Here is a 23843-nt window from a genome sequence, read left to right as displayed (position 1 = left end):
AGCAGCAAGTCCTAGAGCAGGGCAGATCTAAGGTGGACAAACAAGGGCAGCAGGTGGTGAGCAAGTAAGAGAGAGAGATTAATGTGAGAGAGAGAGAGAGTGTGTGTGTGTGGAGCCTCGAGAGCTAGGGCATGGCACCAATTGTGCTATGACCTGCCCTACTGTTCCGTCTGCACCCCCATGCGCTGCCTGTCCACAATTGCTGTCCCGCCCCTGCTGCACACATGCACACAGTTCCTGTCTGCACCTGCTGAATGCCAACAGTCCCAGCATGACTGCTCCTACCCTGTCTGTTCCTGTAACATGACTGCCCCTGCCACCTGCCCTATGGTCGCTGATCAGTGTGTGCCTGTCATCGGCCCAGTTCATTGTCCCGCCTGCAGGCCTGCTCATCTGCTGTGCCTGTGCTGCACAGGGCAAGGCAGCATGACACCCTGCAAAGAGTATGACCTATTGACAGTTCCCGCTCCTTGATGGTGAGTCAGAATATGGCGAATATGGAAGGTATGGAACAGCTTGTTCCTGCTCTGAGTCCAGCTATGGACGTGGAAGAAGATACCATGAATGCACACATGGTACCCTGTACCGGCCAGCTGGCTTCATCCCCCCTGCTGTTCAGTCATCGGTCAAACACAGCAAGCATCTCCATGATGGATTCCCTTCTACTCCTGAGGCCCCTGCTGTGGGTGATTCTCCTCTTCAATCATATGCTCATGTGGCCTCTCCTTCACAGGATTTGCAAGAACCTGACCCGGAACATTTGCTCGAGTTTGCGAATTCTCTTCTGGAGGAATATGTCAAGCATAACCAACAAGCTATTCCTGCCTGCACGAAGGAAGAGATCCTGGACACACGTGTGCATACTCAAGAGCTTCTTCACTCCTTTTCCGCTTTCCATGAGCGAGGCGTTGTCTTCTTCACTGGTCGGATTCCTGTGCTTGCTAGGATCTGTCAATGGTTGACATCTATCCTTCAGATCAACCATGTGAAAGAGTTCTTGACAGTCCACATAAATTCTATGAGGTGGTGCTTCTTTCACCTTCAGCATGGGATCTTCTTCTCAACCAGCAGCACCTTTTCTCTAATATGCAGTTAGTTTATATTGTTTCATGGTGTCCAATGGCCAATTTCCAATGCCTGCTTATCTTAAGCAAGCATGTCTTCGATGGTTGGAAGTAGAGAGTTGGCCGGCAGTTTAGTGGACTCTTCTTAAGGATGCAATGGCTGCAGTAGGCCATGTGTTGGTACCCCTTGTTGGGATAAAATAAGCATTACGTCCTAAATTGGCCTCTTAAACAGCCCTAAAAATGTTTAATTGATGAAAACCCTAAAAAGGGGTGCAATTCAAGAGAGTTTTTAAACTGCGTGCGGTAAGAGGTCCAGAAACTTTCTATAAATAGGTAGGCTATCCTCCATTCAGCCCAATCTCATTTTTGCAGGTTTCAAGCCCTCTAGGTTCATTGCCCACACCCTATTAGTGGAGCACATCTCAACCATAGCTGCCCATTACTGTCTATATCCCTCAGGCCCCAATATCCAACCTTCATCGAGCAATCGAAACCTGACAACTGCTGCAGACCACTTGCCTACTGCCATCAGCTCTATCACGTGGCAGCAACTGCTATGTTTTCACCTGGTGGCTGCCACACTGCTCCACTCAATTGCAAATCTACCTACGTTTTCCTCAGCTGGCTGCCGTTCAGGCTGCCATGTCATCACTTGCACCTATGTTGACTGTTTTCTCTCCTCTGCCTATCAGATACTAATCAAGCACCAATGTCTACTTCATTTGCTGGAATATGGTGTCATGGTGAAGTTCAAGTAATAAAGCTGATGGTGGGCTACATATACAAATATTGTGGTGGACAAGATGGCTGTGTTTCAGGATCCGTCAAGAATACGACACGACATAGTTACCTGGAACAAGGAACGGGAATGAGACCCCCTGGAACAGGGGGGAACATCCAAGGTTGGGGAACCAGAACAGGGGGAATGGCACACGTCTTAAGTGCCTCAAATATGCCCTGCATGACCCAAATTGCCCCAAAGAATGTCCCTCTAATTGCCCCAATACCCCTCAATGCTTGAAATTGACCCAAATGTCCCAAAATCGACTTGATTACCCCCACAGCTCCAAATTGCCTTGAATTGCCCCAATTATCCCAATTACCCTTGAAATTAGACAATATAAATGGATGAATACCTTGGAATTGAGGATAGGCTGAAATTTGATTGTGATTTGCAAGAGTTGATAATGCATCAAATTTGAACTTTACATGGACTCCTAATTAGCTTGTGGGTTGTCTTGACACTTTGAGTCTTCAACCCGAGAGAGAGAGAGAGAGAGAGAGTAGAGTGTGCACATTAGGCAATGGAAATGGGTGAACATGTGGTAGGAGTGTGACCCAAGCAAAAAGAAAAAACAGGAAAAAGCGTCAATTTTCGGTCAACAGGCCTGGAAAGGTTGTTCCAAACAGGGAACGGCAGGGAAAACAACAGGGGGAACGGCAGGGAACGGCCTTGGGAACGGCAGGGAACGTTCCCTTGCCGTTTCACCTCCTTGGAGGGTTTGGAATGCATTAGGCCGTTCCTACAGGCCGGAACAACTGTTCCCTGTTTCTATGTGACACACTCTTCCATTGAGTAACTCTACCTCCGTCCTCAAGACACGAGAGTTTGAGATACAATTTTCATTCCTTGCACGGTTTGTTTGCTGCATGAGCATTGTATATTCAATATTTAGATATTCATTCAGATTTCCATTGTGTTCATTGCCTCTGAGTTACGCTAAACCTGACTGTGTTCTATTGAGTTTATATTGTCATACACTTTCATTTCTGTTTCTACGTTAGAGTATTTCTTCACATGGTATCAAAGCAAGGTTCTATTCCACGAAACCTTGGCCTTTAATCTAAAAGCCCCTCGCAAGAAGCAAGAACAACAGGAGTACGAGGTAACTTCGAACACACCTTCCCCACATCATCATGATGCTCCCAAGCCTAGCAAATCAAGACACAAGACAAAGTGGGCTTTACAACTTACTCCTCCTTCTGATATGGCCAACAATCTTCAACAGACTACCATGGAGTCCACACCCCCTACGAAATCTCATGAGCCGAATATAATCTCATCCTCATGTATCAAGATCAATAGCAAATTGAATGTAAATTTGAGTTTTCCCCTTTAGATTTGCTCCACCCGTCTAATGATTTTGCAAGAAGGACGAAAGCTCCGCAAAGGACTGGCCATCTTGACGTGGAATCTGGCATTGGAGTACAAACCCTTTCTCTCTCTACCACATTATATTTATCTTTACCGCTTTCATCTATTCCACACACTTCATCTTCACTCACTCCTATGTCAGGTACGCATGTTACTACTCAATCTTTTGAGTTTACTTCTTCTTTTGGGCAAGATATTGGAGATGCTCATGATGAAGGAACTCTTCAAACTAGGTATTGGTTCTTTAGCCCGAAGAAAATAGGCTTTTCCAATTGCACTCAAGAAAAGAAGAACAAAAATTTCAAGAATCTATGATGAGTGCTTTTTTCATCTTTTCCTTCAGCTTTTACATCTCCTGGTCAATTGATTTTGATGATTCATCTTTTTCATCATTTGCATTTAACGGACAAAAGGAACCTAACACATTTTCCACAACTACAAAAAATGGCAAATCCATTTAATCTGCCACCCATCCCACCCACTAGTTCAGTTGCATTCTCCTTTCAATCTCCATTAAGTACGCCTTTCATGTCTTCGCACATCACACTAGGGGGTCCTTCACCCTTAGGCATGTCTTTTAGGACCTCGTCTTTTTCTCAATTGGCTGGCATCTTCATGATGAAGGTTCATCCTTCCATCCCCACACTTTTGGTTTTCTCACGGCTTAGGAATGCCACATAGCCCTCACCAACTGTGGATCAGTTGGCAACACAGTTTAATTCCATGGCATTACCTGTGGGCCTTCTGGTCATTTTGTTGTGCCCTAGCCAATCATTGGGGAGAGGGCTTATGTGTCCCGATGCCTCCATCTCCATCGGCACTTTAGGAAAACATTCATGTTCCAGTGCCTCCATAACAATCAGCACCCATTGGAGCTTATTAGCCTACTTTTACCTACCCATCTCCCCCTTCTACTTATCCCCCCTCCACCACCTCCTTTTTACTCCACTTAACCGACACCTCATGGTTCCTCCTCCTCATCAGCCAAACATGCCTTTAATGATAAGCCCCATTTTAACAGGTAGAACTTCACTACTGTTAGATTAATTTATCCGCGTGTGTAAACACACATTATTATGTGTAAAAGTGTTTGTTTAGGTGTGAACACCTTTTACAACACTTAAAATTTAATAAGAGTCAAAGGTGTAGGTGGATACCTCATCCTATATATTCAGGCCCTATCTCTTGTATCAAATCAATCTATTCAACTCCATACCCAACACTGGTATCAGAGCAGTCTCAAATGCTGCCAGCTGTCACATTTTTACTGCCTTGATAACTCAGCCCTGTGTGTTCACCAACTGCTGCCCACGACCTGAACTGCTGCACAGCATGTCTAGGACTGCTGTAGATTAATGAAGAAGAAGAGAAGAACAGGAGGAGCAGGGAAAATGCTGTGCTCAGCAGCCTTGTCTGCCCTATTCATCTGCCCTGTCATGGATCTGGCCTGGTCTTCCTGCAGCGCCCTGTTCAAGGCATGCTAGCTAACCTATCAGTGTCCAACCCATCGCCACGCGTGTGCCTGATGAGCCCCTTCAACTGTCCCACAATGGGTCCCTCAATCCTGCCGATTATGCACCCTTGTCACCTCATCCAGAATCACCCTCATCAGGTCATCCAATGCCACAGCATCAAGCTCCAGCCTGTTCTCATATCAACCAGTCAAAGGCCTGTAAGATAATATTTTATTATTGAAGCCTTCATCTGGTAAGGTTTTAAACTTTACTCAAGGGGCTATTCACATGGAATTCGCGATTTGGAATTTTGGGTCAAAATTTCACAAATTTTGTCAATTAAATTTGGGGCTTTTCAAATCTGAGCTTGTGTTCTTCAATTTTCTTCATCAAAATTTCTCTCTTTTCAATTTGAGCTCTCTTCATGGCATCTACCATCAGGATGTCGAGATATAGCAGCACGATTAAAAATTTATCATACATAGGCTTTTCCATCTAGAAGACAAAGATCCAACTCATACTCATGCGAAAAGGCGCATGGAAAGTCGTCTACACTAAAAGGCCAAAGCACGTTCGAGACAACGCACAGCTTCATCAAGAATGGCTTGAGAAGAATGAAAGCGCACTTGCCAACATCGAGCTCGGCCTCTCTGACAACCTTCTTCGTCACCTTGATCTTACAAAGACGGCAAAAGAGGTATGGGATAACCTTCAAACCGCATTTGGGGGAGAAATTAATAATGCCAAATTATTTGTAAAGATGCAATTGTTTAGTATCTTCTACAATCCTTCGCAAACTCTTAAGCAACATCTCAATCATTTAAGTCTTCTTTACCAGCAATTGACCACTCTCAAAAGCCCTTTGGATGACGACGATGATGATAAAAAGCCTATTCTTCTTAATAGCCTAATGAGAGAAGCACCATTCCATGAAACTATGATAGCTCTCAAGGTGGCTCGAGAGATGAAATATGAAGAAATGGTCATCATCCTTTTGGGTGATGAAAGGCGCAACGAAAATGCTCATTTGCACAAGCAACCTTCTATACCAAGAAACAACCGACCAAGTGCTGATATTGTAAGTGTGTTGGTCACACTGTTGATCAATGCTACAAGAAGAAAGATAAGTTGCAATAGAAGCAACACACCCAATATGCTGCTACTAATACCTTATCCAATAGTAACTCTGACAAGCCACCTACCACCTTTGATAAGGCCCCTAATGTATCTATTCGGTCATTGTCTCTTGGCAATTATGAACCCTACGCTTTTTAAATCAAATCCTGAATAAATAATGTGTTTTGAAAGTAGACACTACCCATTGCCAATGCACGTGTTAAGACCTTTCCAAACACTTATTGTGTGGGGTACTCTACCTAGATTTCTATCCAATAAAGAGATATGTACTTTCCTTTCATGATCCTGTTAGAAGCTATATTTCAAGGGGGATTGTAACCACTTACCACATGACCTCTAAGTTGATCCTGATAGCTATACCCATGTATTTGGCCTCCGTTCATCTGCCCAATGCCTCTGAAACATGCTAGCTTTTGATCAACCTTTGAGCCATGCACACACACCTCTAAATCATACCTTACTTTGAGTCCTTGACCTTTTCGGTAGACCATGTCATGATCTTCCTCACGGTACATATCTCTCTCACTTATGTATCTCCTTTCTAGAATCATTGTATCGGACTAGACACTACCTCCTCCAGGCAAGACCTTCCCTTTTTTCTTTCTCGTATGTTTCATGTCGCGGATTCAGCCACCCGGGGGGATTTGTTAGGCTAATTTATCATTGTGTGTGAACACATATTATTGTTTGTAAAAGCGTGTATTTGGGTGTGAACACCGTGTACAAAACTTAGTATTTAATAAGGGTCAAAGGTATAGGTGAATACCTCAACCTATATATTTATGCCCTATCACTTGTACTATCATCACAAACTATCACATCAATCTATTTAGCTTGTTGTGTACTCTCTCTCTCTCTCTTTTTTTCGTAAAAGGTAATTGCATTAATTACGAAAAAAAGGTACAAGTTTACTTGATTACAAGATACACGATGACACTAAGCCATCATGTGTAAAAGCCCAGTACTAAACAACAAAAGAGTTACAAAAATCATGGCAAAGACGTAGAGGAAATTGCCATATGCCAGGGAACTCTCTCTTTTGTTTTTTTCGTAAAAGATAATTGTATTAATTACGAAGAAAGTCAGGGAACTCTCTCTCTCTCTCTCTCTCTCTCTCTCTCTCTCTCTCTCTCTCTCTCTCTACCATGGAGCTTCACCCTCCATAGCCTGCTCATCTATCTTCATGAGCTCTATACCCAACAACTACTTGGTCAAACTTGATGAGACATGTCCTTGACTCCCATAACCAATGGGATATTGTGCAGAGGTTGAAACCCCAACCTAATCATAAACTTGTTCCATATGAGGTTTTTCACTCATGGAAGGCTAGGAATGTCTCCGCTATTATTGAGTTGATGCAAGGTCTATTACATAAATTTCATTCATAGCTTTAGCATTTTGACTTAGCGAACCTGTTGCATCAATTTGGATCATGAGCTCCAAAAAATTAAAATCATTGATCGAGATGACTTTAAAGTCAAGTTAGTTGAGTATTGGTATCTTCTCACCAAGTTCTGGACCATGAGGGCTTATAGTCCTTGGATGATCACGTCACATTGTTTCTAAATAAGCTGCCAAGGAAATACTTCCATTTGTTAAAATTTGCTAATTCTATGGGCAATACCCAATGTTTTAGTTCATTGGTTTATAGTGTGAACACAACTACATTAATAAGTTGTGTGACCACGTCTAGAGTTAGTTATAAAGTGAAATTAACTCTAGTTGAGTTAGGGATAGGTCTAACTTACTTAAGATCTATTATAGCACTTCATCCTTTGAGTGTGCAATTGCTGCCCACTCTTGCTTATGCTCTCTCTCTCTCTCTCTCTCTCTCTCTCTCTCTCTCTCTCTCTCCATTTCCAACATTTGGTATAAGAGCTAGACACATGGGTTCAATCTCTCCACCGCTCAGTCGGTGCTACCCATGCAAAGTCCACTCAACTCACAAATGAAAAGGAGTTGCCTTCAAATTTTCTTTTTTGATTGTAAATGATACATTCTAGATACAAAGGCCGTCATATAGGATACATGAGGAGTAATAGTGGAGGTGAGTTCACCTCCCACAAGTCTTCAGAGTTTCTACATGAGCATGGCATCTCATGCTAGCTCACCTCTGCCAACACCCCTTAGAAAATGGAGTCGTAGAGCGTAGAAACCAAACCATCATGAACATGGCACACTATGTTCTTCGCAGCAGCAAAGCTCCCTAAGCCTTTGGGTCAAGGCGCTAATACTTCAGTGTACATCCTCAACCAGTGTCTGATTGCGGTGGTTTCTCAAAGGACTCCATATTAGGCATTCTTTCACTCTTGTTCTTTTTTCTCTTTTTTGCAAATAAAGTGTGCCTAATTATATTACTTCAAAAAAAACCCTAAATACAAAGAATAACTCATGCTCAACAGACTAGCTGGAGCTGATGTAGAGTCACAGATATATCAAGTATACAAGCCTCTCAAGGCGGTCTAGGGGGGATGGGGGTAAGAAGCCATGGAGGGGGGGTGTATCGCCATCTGGGGCTGCCTACCTGCATCATGAAGAATAGGTCTTGGCTGCCCCAGGTGCGCAAGAAGTGAAAACGGAGCTCCTGACAAGCTTGAGACTCGCCCTGCACCTGTTCCCACCGGCCGCAGAGGGAGTGGATGATGGAAGTCCATAGCCTAGCCAAAGTCGCCTGTACTAAAAGGCTCTCCCAGCCAAAAACCTCTAGACAACATGCCTTCCAAATGTGCCATCCTGTAAGACTCCCTACGATCTCCCATACCTCAGAGCATTCTGCTGTGGGCTCCAGTACCTGGCGGCTGGGTGAAGCTTCCGGGCCGACCACTACGCAAGACCCAGTCTCAATGAAGAATATCGTGTCCTACATCCCAGCCTCATACAGAAGGTGACGGCCCTGGTTTACTGCCTACCAGCAAAAAGCTCCCCACGAGACGCATCCAAGGCTAGGTACCAAACGGCGGAAAATGCGGCATACTCCTCTCCACACAAGCTGTGCCACCTCACATTACCAAAGGCAATGCTTTGGAGTTTCCAAAAGCTACTGTGGGCAGCGTTTACACCCTCCATCCTGTTGCATCTAGGCTAGCCAACTCTTGTCCTATAGTTTCCTGCTTCAGAGTCTTTGGGAGTCATGCTTACACACACACCCCTAAAAATAAGATGGATAAACTCAGTCCCTGAGTGGATCTTCTAATTTTTATATGATACTCCTCCGAAGTGAAAGCCTAGCGGATCTTCTAATTTTTGTGGGATACTCATTGGTTTAACCTTTGGACAAACAAGGTGATCGTTAGAAGAGATGTAGTGTTTGATGAGAGAGACATTGTATAGTCTTCTATACGGTATTCTGAGCCCTTTTCTCACATTATTCCTTTAGAGATAGTGACTTCTAAGCCACTTCCATTGCCCACTCCTAACCCACCCACAAATTCTTCAAGAGTAAATTACCTAAAACCTCCCCTAACAAAAATGTAGAGGAGAATAGCAATAGGCATAAGCTTTTCGGACATCAATCAACATCTCTCAACGGACATATTAGAATGGATCCTAAAGGCAATGGGAAAGAGCCCTTGAATATATGGCCCTAGAAGAGACCAAAAATAATGACCAAAACACACACAAACCTCAAAAGGCCAAGAGTACTCATGGCCCTAATGCTTCAATATAGCAAGTTACTAGTGCTAAAACAATGAGCCCAAGTGACTCAATAGCTCTCAAGTCATGTCCAACTCCACTGAAGCCTCTAACTTAATTGCAACCTAGCTTGAATCTTAGAAATTTCAAGTAAATGGCAACAAAGACTACAGTCAATATTTCACTACACCTAGGATGTTTCATTGGATTGCATGTCTTTGTGTTTTAAGATATTTGTGATGTATCTATTATTATGGCCTAACTTATCGTTCAAGTTTATGTTTGCAAGGGTAAACTAACTTTGACTAGGAAGGTGATCCTGAGACCTTGCGTTTCCATAGCAGCTACCTCTTTACCCTAGGCACAACACCCATCTCTTGGGCCAACCATAAGCAAGAGACAGTGGCAGCTTCCATAGTCGAGGCTCAGTATAGAACTTTGTTTGATACTACCACGGAGGCTATCTATTTGATAAGCTTACTAGAAACCCTTCAATTTTCTTGCGACTCTCTGACCGTTGTCTATTGCAACAACCACAGTACCATTGCCCTTGCAAGCAACCGATCATTATACCATGGATGCAACATGTGAGGGTCCACTTCCACTTCACCAAAGAGCAAGTTGAGCTACGCACTATATAACTAAAGTTTATGCCTTTCTCTAACAACTTAGTATACATATTGACCAAAGTGGTCAATCGGCTGGTGTTGCAATATATACTACCAAGGATCGGCTTGGATACACCCTCCCCTACTTCTTTAGATCGACGGGGAGAGGGTGATTCCCTCCAAATTTCCCTTTTAATTTGAGAGGGGATGGCTTTCATCTACTGGTGACTGGATGCTGTACACAGTTTCTTTTCAAACATTTTGTATGCCGTACTTTGTATCTTTATCCGCATTCTTAGGATGATATAATTCCAAAAGGACACTTGGAAAAGTGAACAAGTCTCCTACGAAAGTATTCTCCAAGTGGCACTGTTGTATAGCATTTTGCATGAGCCTGATCACATTTGCATTGTCTTTTATATACCTCCAATGCATTGGTATTCTATTCTTGTAAACATACATCTATGCACATTTATCTCTTTTCGGTCATTTGGAGTGGTCGACTTTAGATCCACCATATTCGTGGCATTGCCCATGGTAATCTCTCTTGCTTAATAAGCCTCGCTATTTGCCTCTCCATATACTCACCATATTTACTTCACACACCCAAACACCCCAAAAAAAGAAAAAACAACAACAACAACAAAGTTCACAGTGGTTTCATCCACGTTTGCAAGGCTTGGTAGGCCACTGGGCAACCAACATACACCTTTGTCTGATACCCTAGCCTCTCTGGGGTGACCACTTGGACTCCCTTGGTAAGATAATCGTGGCCTTCATAGTCTTGGTAGACTATTAGACAGCCACCGTGCACCCTTAAGTTGGCCTTTCTTTCTAGCTCAATTTTTGGGCTTGAGAGGGGGTGTTGAGCTAAAATAAGCATTACGTGCTAAATTAGGCTCTTAAACAGTCTCAAAATGCTTAATTAATGAAAACACTAAAATGGTGCATAGTTCGAGAGAGTTTAAATATGGTGCGTTGTACGAGGTCTTGTAACTTTCTATAAATAGATAGGCTGCCCTCCATTGAGACCAGCTCATTTTTGCAAGTTTCACGGCTCTAGCTTCATTGCCCACACCATGTTCGCAAAGGACATCTCAATTGAAGCTGCCCGTTATTATCTACATCCATAAGGCCCCACTTTCCAGCCTTCATCACACGATCTGCGCCGCCTACTACTGCTATTCAATCCTAATGACTGCTGTAAACCACTCACCTACTACCGCCAGCTACCACGTGGTAGCAAGTGCTGCGCTTTCAACTACTGGCTGCCACCCTGCTCTAGTCAACTGCCAATCTACCTGTGTTTTCCACAGCTGGCTGCTGTACAAGCTGCCACATCATCACCTGCAGCTGCATCGGTTGTTTTCTCTCTCATTTGCCTGTCTACAACTGATCCCAGCACCATAGTCTACTTCGTTTGTTGTTGTCCGACATCTTGGAGGCTGCCTTGTTGCGTTTCAGAATCCGTTGGCAGTACAACACACTTTTCCACTCACCACCTCTGTCTTAATCCTTGAGACACAAGAGTTGTGGGGTACAGTTTTCATTCCCTGCATAGTTTGTTTGCTGCATGAGCATTGTATATTCACTATGCAGTCATTCATTTAGATTTCCAATATGTTCATTGTCTCTGAGTTATCCTAACCCTCACTCTGTTCTATTGAGTTTATGCTTTGTCGTACGCTTTCATTTATGTTTTTGAGGTAGGCATTTTTTCAATCCCCCAAGTCTCAAGGGAGCCAACCGCAATTGGCAGTGTATGTTGTGCAATATGACTAGAAAGAGGCCCAATTGGTTACACCTAAATTGCAATAGCATGCGGCCTCTTTAGTTCAGGCTCAAGTGGGGCATTTTTTCTGGTTATTCTTTCTTCTGCACCCAATTGGGTCAATTCATGGCTGAATGCCTTGATCAAAAGAGCCCGCAAGTGGATCAGCCCATGGATATTATTATATTTATAAGGTAAATTAAGGGAAACATGCATGAGGCATGACCGTCCGGGGTCTTGGGCGCCCGAACAGGGTTTAGGGGAGCCTAGCATTTAAGAGAGTCCAAGAATAGTAGGACTCACCAAGGTTTGACGGCTGGCAATCGGATCACGATGAGTCTAGCCAGCAATGAACTAGGCAAGGCTGGGAGGCGAAACGGATCTCGTGCTCATTTTTTGGTATCAGAGGGCTGCTTTTCTGAAGTCTTCTTCATCTTCCGAGTCTGAGTCTGACATTGGTATCAGAGCGGGCGTAGGCGTTGGATTCTTCTTGAGAAGTCATCGCATCATACTGTCTTCAAGAGCCGACAGGTTTCGCTCCGTTGACCCGTGAAGCCGTTTGTCTTCGGCGCCCTGGTAACAAGCCGACGGGTCTCGCTTCGTTGACCCGTGAAGCCGTTTGTCTTGGACGCCCTGGTAACACGTCATACAAATTTGACGTAAGGTTTATCTTCGCCACGTCACGTATCATTTGGCGAAAAAGAGGCTGTCCTTTACGTCTAACGCCGTATCCTGGATTACGTGGATTCCGTGAGACACAAACTGAAAAAAAAACTGACGCTACCCTTTGGTCTCTCTGTGACCAGCCGACTGCATGCTATCTTTTATTGTCTGGTATTTCTCTCGCCAGCTCCGACTGCACTTGTATAACAAGTACAAGCTGAGCAGAGAACAAGTTCAGAAAAGATGCATTGATGGTCTACGTGATCATTAAGAAGGGAACTAAATACTAGTCGTTTCTGCAAAAAGCTCCATTTCCTGCGTGACCGGCTTAGTTCGGAAGATAAAGATTGTTCCTCACTCTTCGGGCTTACTAATAAATCCAGCAATAGCTGCCCTGTCATTAAAACCAAGGAAGTACTTTACTTTGTATGCAAATTCTTATCTTTGCTTTCCAATTCCAGTGTATTAATGGCAGAAAAAGGGAAAGAGGGAATAATGGAAGGTTCTAGTTCTGGGGACCACCCTATGGTAGATCCCCATGAATCGGAAATGCAAGAGAAACAGTGGGAAGAATTCTTTGCTACACGAGAACAATTTGATGATCTTACTGCTCGTGTGCAGGCTCAGGGGGTTCAAATGGAATTTTTAACCCAAACACTCACTGAAATAAAATCTCAATTAACCTTATTGTTAGAAAAAGATAAAAATAAGATAGAAACCTCGGATGTCCCATCTTCATCGAAAGATTTAGATGTGACTACGCGAGATCCTAAGGAACCCCACCACAAGTTGAGGGATAATCCAGTTCTAAAAGATATGAAACCCCCTCAGTTTCATGGGGAGGAAAAAGATAGAAATAAAGATACAATCTTTAATTTCCTCCAAAAATGGGAAGATTTACATAAACTTAAAAATACTCCACCACATCTCCAAGCACTGGAGGCTAGTTTAACGTTGGGGCCCAAAGCGTATAAATGGTGGCGAACTTTAAAGGAGATAAATAAAATACATGAAACTTGGGCTCAATTTGAATCCATCTTTTTAAAAGAATTCCTTCCTAAAAATGAAATGGAAAGAAATTGGGAAGATTGGGATTATGTCAGACAAAAGGGAAGACCCCTGCTGACATATCTGGAGGAATATCGTGAGATAATCCTCAAATTGAAAGGAATAGATGAATTTCAAAAGACAAGAGGATTCATTAGGGGACTAGATAAAGCCTGTAAAAAGGAAGTAAAAAGGAGTTCACCTAAGACGCTGGAAGAGGCAATTAAATTTGCATTAATCAATGAAGATAGTTTGCGTCCAGGTACACTCACTAGTCTCACTGATACGGAGCCCAAGTCTAAGGAATTGGAAACCTCAAAATTTGTGGGCAAATTTAAAAGGAAAATGCCATTTTTTAAGGGTAAAAAACAACCTTTTGAAAAGAAACAATATGTAAGGCCAAAGTTAAGTCCAGACGACTTTGATAAGGCCAAAAAAGAAAAGCTGTGTTTCAATTGCCTATCCCCTAACCATGTTGCTTGGAATTGCCCTCAAAGGAAAAAGAGGGAAGACAAAGGAAAGAATAAGGACAAGGGTAAGGGAAAAGAAAAGCAAATCCATGTAGTGCAGACCTTAGAATTAAAGGGGCATGAAAGGTATAAATCTTTAAAGGTCTTGCACATGGATGTACAACACAAGTGTTGTATGTCAACTTCTATGTGGCAGCCTACCTTTGGCCCACATGATTTAGTCAGAGTGCATGGATTGATAGCTGGAAAGAGGGTTAGAGTCATGATTGATGACTCTGCTACACATAATTTTACAAATTATGCACTTGTCAAAAAATTGCAACTTCCCCAACAAAAGAGTGGGCATCAATATGTTGTTCGTATGATGCAAGGTCAAGATAATAAAATATGGGATACAATGGTATCCAATTTGGAAATTGAGATTCAAGGATATAAAGATAAACTTGATTTCCAAATCATGAACATGGAAAGAGCTGATATTGCTCTACGGAGGGAGTGGCTATGGGGATTGGAACCATCCTCAAAACGTAGTTATCATCATAATACACTGGAATTTGAAAGGGATGGTAAGACTTTTGTTATTCAAGGTGAACATGAAGTATTTGATCATCCTTTGTTGTATTCTATTGAGGTTCAGAAGCTGATAAAGAAGGAAGTTTGTGAGGTATATATGTTATGGTCTCTTCCTGTACAAAACACTTTTACTTTCTGTAATATAAAGCAACAATTTTCTTATGTTTGTGAGTTGAATGTAAATAATGAATTAAGCACTTTTGTTAGATGAATTTAAAGATGCGTTTCCTTCTGATTTACCAAGTGGCCTTCCACCAGATAGGGGTGATATAAATCACCCAATTGACACAAATAAGGATACTCGCCCTATTTCTAAGCCACCTTATAAGTTAAGTGAAACGCAGCACCAAGAAGTTGAAAGACAAATTAAGGATTACCTTAATAAAGGGTTTATTCAACCCAGTAATTCACCTTCGGCTTCGCCAATTTTATTAGTAAAGAAAAAAGATGGTTCTATGCGACTTTGTGTTGACTATAGAGCACTTAATAAAATAACCGTGAAGAATAAATTTCCTATGCCCAGAATGGAAGATCTTTTTGATCAATTACAAGGGGCAAAATTCTTCACAAAGATTTAAGATCAGACTATCACCAAGTAAGAATTAAGACACAAGATGTTCCTAAGACAGCATTTCGTACTAGATACGGGCATTATGATTTTTTGGTGATGCCTTTTGGCCTCATTAATGCACCAGCTACCTTTATGAAGCTAATGAATAATGTTTTACGGCCCTATCTAGGACATTTTGTAGTAGTCTTCTTGGATGATATCTTCATCTTTAGTAAATCAAGAGAAGAATATTTGGAACACTTACAATTAGTATTCCAACTGTTAAGAACACATTCCCTTTATGTGAAGAAAACTAAATGTGAATTCTTTGCACAAGAGGTCAAATATTTGGGGCATATTATCTCGAAAGAGGGAATCAACATGGATCCAAAAAAAGTAAGGGCAATTATTAAATGGCCATCTCCAAGGAACCTGGAAGAGCTGCAAATCTTCCTAGGATTATCTGGATTTTATCGTAGATTAATTCGAGATTATGCCAAAATAGTTGTTCCAATGACAAACCAACTTAAAGGGAAAGGAAAGAGCTTTAATAGGGGAACAAACCAAAATGAAAGTTTTCAAAAACTTAAGTTAGCTATTGCTACAGCTCCAGTACTATTAATTGTGGATCCCAATAAACCATTTGTGGTTGAAGCTGATGCCAGTGATAAGGCGATAGATGCGGTCTTATTACAAGAAGGTCGACCAGTTGCTTTTGAAAGCAAAAAATTAGACCGTGCAAAACAGAATTATTCTGTTTATCAGAGGGAACTATATGCAATAGTACATGCAATGAAGAAATGGAGGCACTATTTGTACGGTGCCAAACTTTTGATTTTATCGGATCATGAAAGCATTAAGTGGCTTAATGATCAACCGGATTTACACGGGCGTAAAGCCAGATGGGCCGAACTCCTCCAAGAGTTCGACTATGAGATAAGATATAGAAAAGGAAAGTATAATATAGTAGCTGATGCACTCAGCAGAATGCCCATCATTAATGAATTGAGTTTTACTCAGTTCACTTCCAACTTGCTTGAATCTTTAAAAGGGAAATACCAGGTTGATCCGGCATATTCCAACATATGGGAAGCAATAAAAAATGGGGATCCAAATGAAAGTGCTTCTACTGAGGAAGGAATATTTGAGGATGTTCAACAAGGAAATTGAGCATTAGGGATTGCTCAAACCGGATTCAAGTGGAAGAATTTTACCATTGATAATGGTTATGTACTCTACAAGGGTAGGGTATGTGTCCCGAAAGATACAGAAATAAGGCACCAGATACTCTTTGAGTGTCATGATACCCCTAGCGCGAGACATCCAAGAGTTAATAAGACTTATAGTCTTATTAAAAGGCAGTTCTATTGGCCTGGAATGAATAAGGACGTCCTTGACTATCTGGTCAAATGTAATAAATGCCAAGTTAATAAAGCTGAAAGATTGAAAATGGGAGGACTTCTCCATCCACTAGAGATTCCTTCGGGAAAATGAGAGAGTATCTCCATGGATTTTATTGTTGCTTTACCCAAAACACAGAGGGGGCACGACTTTGTGTGGGTAATTGTGGATAGGTTAACCAAAATGGCTAGGTTCATTCCAACTTCAACTAATGTTAAAACACCAGAATTGACTAGATTGTTTGTAGAGAACATATACCGATTGTATGGCCTTCCGGCAAATATAGTTTCTGATCGGGATAGAAAATTTGATAGTCAATTTTGGCGTGCGGTATTTAGGAAGTTGGATACTAAACTTAGCATGAGTACGGCGGATCACCCGCAAACTGATGGGCAAACTGAAAGGGTTAACCAAATCCTTGAAGATATGCTTAGGGCATATGTAAGTAAAAGGCAAACTAATTGGGAAGAGTATCTACCGATACAGAGTTTGCATACAATAGTGCCAAGCACTCTTCCACTGGATATAGTCCATTTATGTTAATGTATGGATTTCAGCCCAGAGCTCCTTATGCAGTAAGACTGCATAAGGAAAAGGTTCAGGCAGCTAAAGATTTTTTGGAGGATATGAATAGTATGTTAAAATTTGCTCAAGAAAATATTAAAAAGGCTCAAAATCGAGCTAGAGCATATGCAGATCCTCACCGAAGAGACATCTCCTTTGAAGAAGGAGAATTGGACTATCTTAAGGTGCTTGAACAAACTAAAACTATGAAAAAGGGACAATGTCCAAAGCTTTCACCAAGGTATTGTGGTCCTTTCATAATACTTAAAAAGGTGGAAGAACTGGCTTACACGCTCCAACTACCTGCTGGTAGTAAAATACATCCAGTTTTTCATGTAAATAAGTTAAGGAAGAAGCTGGGTGATTTGGATAATCTAATCTTAAATGATAACATTAAGGAGCTATTAAATAACCAATCTAATCCACATGAACCAGAAGAATATTAAATGTTCGTAATAGACGAACAAGGAATACTATTTATCAAGAATGTTTGGTTAAGTGGAAAGATTGTTCAGAAGAAAGCTCAACATGGGAGCGTGTAAGTACTTTAAAGAAAAGGTTTCCCAATTTACAGTTAGATCTTCCAAGTATCGTTTTCGAGGACGAAACCGATTCTTAAGGGGAAGGAAATGTTATATTTATAAGGTAAATTAAGGGAAACATGCATGAGGCATGACCGTCCGGGGTCTTGGGCGCCCAAACGGGGTTTAGGGAAGCCTAGCATTTAAGAGAGTCCAAGAATAGTAGGACTCACCAAGGTTTGACGGCTGGCAATCGGATCACGATGAGTCTGGCCAGCAATGAACTAGGCAAGGCTGGGAGGTGAAACGGATCTCGTGCTCATTTTTTGGTATCAGGCGGCTGCTTTCCTCGAGTCTTCTTCATCTTCTGAGTCTGAGTCTGACAGATATGAACCCAATTAAAGACTAGAACAAGCCTTCATCTTCTTCTCAACAACAAGTTGCTCAACCGAATCAATCTAAAGACAAGCAACCACCTGCTTCTTCAAAATTGGAACCCCAAGGATGGACAAAAGCCACTCATTTCCATCGCCAAGATAAATCCTCTAATGTGCCCTCTACTCAAGTTCCTGATCTTGCTAAGGATCCAATGCCCGCCAAACAACAGCCATAGTGACAACCGAAGCAGTCATCACCGCATGCCCAAGACCCTCCAACTCATCTAGCCTTTAATGTTGTTGGTCAAGTCATCACTCCATGGAACTGCAAATATCCAAGTTGTACCTCCCACCATGAAGATTTGTCTTCCCCTTCGCAGGCCAATCATCAACGACCTAGTCTCCTTGTAGTTTTGAGTGACTTCTTTGAAGATGGTGTAGCGAAGACCCAAGCCCATGCCATGAAATTTCATCACACTTCTTGATCCTTTATGATATGGCATGTCAAGCTCAAATGTGCCCTTTGTTCTCTTATCTTTTGTATTTTCTCAATCTATTGTACATGGTGTACACATGATGGCCTAGAGCCACTCTACAACTTGTAATCTTGTACCTCCTTCGTAATTAATATATACTACCCATTACAGGAAAAAAATAGATATCGATGTCCTAATGAGGCCAAAGTGGCACAAGTTATAACCAACTTGACTAATACAATGTCACGATGCCAATATATACATCAGCTAGCCAAAAGAAAGTACAAATTGCCTAAGCTAGAGATGAAGTGCTCAAAATAATAAAAGCAAGGTAGACTACTTTGAATCTACAATCATGATAGCCAATAACAAGATACATGTACATAAACCTCATGAGAAAGCACAATAATGGTAAGGGAAAATCAGACTCCCTTACATAGGGCACCTTGGAAGCACATAAGGATGGACTAGACTTGTCCATTCTAGTGGCATGTGTCTCACATCTTGGGACATGGGAGATAGGCTCCATTGATCCCTCTCACTCTATCCACAATCATCCCCCTAAAGTAGCTGAAGATCCCCACATTTGGGGAAGGAACTGCAGCCAATGACACTAGATTGTGGTTGGTATCAAACAATTGCCCCATGAGACAAAAGAAGTCTTTGAGGGCTCCATGTATACGCCCCTCACATTGCCTCGATTCTCTGTGCCTACGAAGCTCAAGTACATAGAGTTCAGGCTAGCACTAGTCTCTTACTCTCATCAAGAAGCTACTATAGCAATCTTTGATCTATTGACATATTGGCCAATGCACATGTAATGATCCTCTAACTCCATTCTCTAATGGCAGAGCGTGTGCATTGGTGTGCACCCTCTTTGTAGATATATAGTTCTCTCAACACATAGATGGGTAAGGATCATAGTTGTAAGGTACGATACACTACGGTACTAAATGGTAGCTTATGATTTTATAAGGTACGGTACGATATTAGTACAAAAAAAAATTTAAGACGATTTTTTAAATAAGAAAAACCATAAATCATTAAATTATAGATCATAAAACATATGTTTAAAGTGGAAATAGTCATTCATTATAAAATAAGATGAATACATGGGGCTGACCATTGCCGTTCCGTGGCTTGCGCAAAACATGCGATACAACTACAGTCTAGTATATGTGATATAAAAAAGAGAGAGACCTATGAATCTATGATGAGGAATCACTATCATCATCATCATCATCAGAACCATCTAAGTGCTCACAAAGAGAGTTTGAAGATGACTCCTCAGCATCGGATGATGAAACACACTCACACTCATCCTCACTGATGAGGTTACCATCATCATCAAATGATGGCTCCCTAGGTGGCAACTGTGTAGACAAGGGGAAGATGCCATCATGAGGCACAGGATGTAAACTACTAGAGCACCGCCTTACATATCTCTACAAGCCACTCAAACCACCCCTCCTCAATGATGGAGGGCATCAAATGACCATGCCCCTGCTACCACCTACCCGAACTCCTCACCCACGAGCACGCTGACTGCGAGCCTCACGAGTATTTGCTGCTATAGCTCTCTATAGAGCTCTGCAAAAATGATCTTCTCCTCGTCCACCTCTTGATGTATACTCGGAAGACTGTCGCCCATCAACTTGAATGTATCAACATTCACCTACACAATGCAGTGATGCACGTAAGATTCATCACTGTAAATGCTAAAGTCTAAATTCTAAAGTATAAACTTCAAAGTTTAAAGTTTAAAACAATAAATTTTAAATGTTATGGTTAAGTGTTTAAACTTTACTTGCTACAGACTACCCATGCTCATCATAGCCCTCATCATGCGTAAGTAAGTGCACCAATAGACTAGCTACTCTAACTGTCGTGTGCTCAGCCCATTGCAAATCTTTGTGCGAATGAGAGAATAGACACTCCAATTTGTCGCACACACACCCAAAGAGTAATCCTAGGTAAGGACCCTCATAGCTAAGGGCTGAAGAGTCTCCAATGCGTATTCAAAGTTTTGCCACCAAAATAAAGGCTTCACAAGTGACTCTCTCCTTCAACAAGTAGGAGAAGTAAAAGCCACATACCCTCTTTGATCTGCATAGTATCCTAGCTCCTCCAACGACTTGTAGACCAGATATACCAATGCTACAAAACCATGGATGGGCTTATGCATCTACGCCCATCTCCTCTCTGCTATCTCTAAAACATGTGCACACTATGTCTCTATGATCATTGTACAAGGGCGTGCCTCCACCAATGCCGCTCTAAAGAAGTGAACGAGAAGCCCATGGTGGACGCTCGCAATGACTCATACGTAACACCCTATAAAAGGGAGTCACGACAATAACAACGGCACAAACTTCTTTGCCAAAACTGCTCATTAAGGCACAAGCACTGCATGGCTTTGGCCTCCTCTATCTCATGCTCATCCCACTCATTCCATAGAGTGGACACCACTGTCTGGCGCAAGGCCCACCGCACCTCATAAAGACACTCCAGCAATAACCACATGTAAGCAAAGCAAGCTGAAGAAGGCTTCTTCAACTCCAGTGTGCTATACTCACGATACATCGCAAGCACCTTTACCTTTACCGTGAACAATGTGACAATTGATGTAGCTTTGCAGACCATCCTCTTCACCCACTTGAGCTTCTCAATGTCCTCCATGAGCAAGTCCAAACAATGACTTACACATGGAGTCTACACAATCGTAGGAAACTCGGCCTTAAGCAAACAGCCCATGCGCCGACAATTCAATGCATTGTCGGTAACAACTTACACCACATTTGAAGGGCCCACCTATAACCACAATTTACAACTTACAAGTAAGTATACTAACAATACTTGGAGGTTAGAAAGAGAGAAAGAGAGAGTTGAAACTTGAGCCTCTCAAGTTTCAACTTTCAACTTTCAAGATTTAAGAATGAAGAGAGATAGGGGTTGGGGGGATTGGGGGCCTTGGAGCCCAAGGGGGAAAGAGAGAATCAAGATAGATACTAGAGAGAAATTAGAATAGACAGATAGATAGTTATGCATAAATCAATTATCATAATGAAAGAAAGTGAAACAATTTTAAAATGCAATATATACGTCAATGATAGCTTGTCGAATGTAGCGGTAGATGAATGTGCACGTCGTCTTCCTCCCCCTCTTGCCGATATTTACGGGCCGCAGAAAGTAAGTGCCGAGTGGACATGAGACGAGTATGTTGATGATGCCCCATTTCTGATAATCACTCCATCCGTCGGTGAGAATGGAGCAACCATATTTTATCCACGAGGCCCAAATAGAATCAAGAGCTCTATCGATCCTCTCCTCCTCTTCATCAATCTTTTTCGTCTTCATGTCGTATGTAACACCCGTCCATCCTTCACATGGACCCACATTGACAATAGCTTTTACCATCTTCTTCCATTGCTCTTGCTTTAAGACATTGAATGCAAGATTGCACTCAATCACCGTGCGTGCAATTTCAATGTCCGCAAGTCATTGCCTTTCTCTAAGAAAAGCAACTGATCCACGCACATGACCCGGAGCTTGAGAGAGAGAGGATTGTCTCTCCGGAACCCCATGAGCATCTCTCTTTGTCTTTTACCGGAGCCAGATACGGATGTGGAGCCCCCACCACCAATGGTAGAGGCCTCTCCCGCATCAGTTGAATATACGCCCACAATTGATGCTTCCTCGTTAGTAGGCATAGAAGTTGGTGCCGATAAGCCACTTCCTCTTCCTTTTGTGGATTCCCCTCTCATCTTGGCACGACTCTCCTCCACAATGTTTTGAGGAATCTCCTTGCATGGAGCAACTTGCCCCCCCCATCTTGGAAAGATGTTGGAAAAGCCAAGAGGCCTCTCCCGCATCGGTTGAATATACGCCCACAGTTGATGCTTCCTCGTTAGTAGGCATAGAAGTTGGTGCTGATAAGCCACTTCCTTTTCCTTTTGTGGATTCCCCTCTCATCTTGGCACGACTCTCCTCCACAATGTTTTGAGGGATCTCCTTGCATGGAGCAACTTGCCCCCCCATCTTGGAAAGATGTTGGAAAAGCCAAGTTGCACCACTTGTATAGCGCTTCCCACAATACTTGCATGTTCAATGGTGGTAGTTGGACTTCTTTGTGTCCCTCTCCACATGGATCGCATGCAAATTGAAGGCCTCGTGCTTCTCACGAGTCATGGTGTCAATGACGAATAAAGAGGCCCAAGGGAGAGAGAGACACACACACAGAGAGAGAGAGAGAGAGAGAGAGAGAGAGAGAGAGAGAGAGTGTGTGTGTGTGTGTGTGTGTGTGTGTGATGCTTGAGTCTCGACTCTTGAAACTTGAGTCTTGAAAGTTGAAAGGGAGGGAGACTCCAAAGGCCCGAGGATTGGGTAAAGTTGAAAGAGCAAGAGTGAGAGAGAGGGGATGGGAGATGAGAATGGCAAATGCTTTGATAGGGTGCGGAATAGAGGGGATGGGAGATGAGATTTGAGAATAGCAAATGCTTCAATAGGGTGCGGGAAAGAGGGGATGGGAGATGAGATTCGAGAATGACAAATCACAAGTTCATTCAAGAATCAAGATCCAAGAGAGGAAGATGAGAATAGTAAGGGCTTGTTGAATTGGTGTAGAAGCATGAAGGAGAGGAGCACCTTTTGTAGGTGAGAGAAGGGTCAAAGTTCAAATAGTCAAAAAGGGTTCAATGATCAAAGAGAGGGATGCCAGCTCTAGAAGAAATCTGAAGAGGGTTTCGGGAGGGGGGAATGAGGTATTCAAGGCTTCCCACTCCCCCAAAAAAGTGCCACGGAGGCACGCAAAATGCACAGGAGTAAAGGCAGGGGCGTAGGGAACACGGGATGCATAGGTGAGGTGGCCCAAATAGGCCCAAAATATTGTATGAATCCATACAAAACAGTACCATACGGATCGTACACTATGAAGAGTACCGTACGTCGTATGGAGGGAACTATAGTAGGCATATGCGAAATAAGTCCAATCACATACCAAATCCCTAAGAATAAATGCACATCCATGTACCTTGATCGTACCAAGAAGTCCTCAAATGTTGGAGAGAATAGGTGATCTTGATAGAAGTCCATCTTTGTACCCAAGGATCATGCTTCTTTTTGCTTAGACCTAACAGTGTCTAGTCTAACTATGTCATGTCTATTCACTTTGTCTCATTGAAAATGGCTAGCTTTTTACCTACAAGCTATACTAAAAAGGTGGCAGCGTTTGAGAGCTAAGCCCATGTAGTTCCAACCACCTATCAACTTATAAATATAAGCACCACCCTATGTCCCAATCTATTGCTAGCAATTGCAAGTCTCAAAGGCTAGTCTAGAGTATCCATCTCTGAAGAGCCCCATTGAAACCAACCTTTC

The 23843-nt window shown here is 42.4% G+C and overlaps 1 protein-coding gene across 16 annotated transcripts in view; it reads right to left on the bottom strand.

The window, feature by feature from the left end:
• The window catches only part of LOC148029409 (chromosome-partitioning protein, putative (DUF639)), a 183758-nt gene that overhangs the window by 67294 nt on the left and 92621 nt on the right, over positions 1–23843 (bottom strand). The window lies entirely within an intron of this gene.

The sequence above is a fragment of the Lygodium microphyllum genome, chromosome 11 (genome assembly GCF_053477565.2).
Source record: "Lygodium microphyllum isolate KBCC chromosome 11, Lygodium_microphyllum_v1.1.10, whole genome shotgun sequence".
In the NCBI taxonomy this organism is placed as follows: Eukaryota; Viridiplantae; Streptophyta; class Polypodiopsida; order Schizaeales; family Lygodiaceae; genus Lygodium; species Lygodium microphyllum.
Note: the sequence above shows the minus strand (reverse complement) of the source record. Positions and strands in the feature narration are given on the sequence as shown.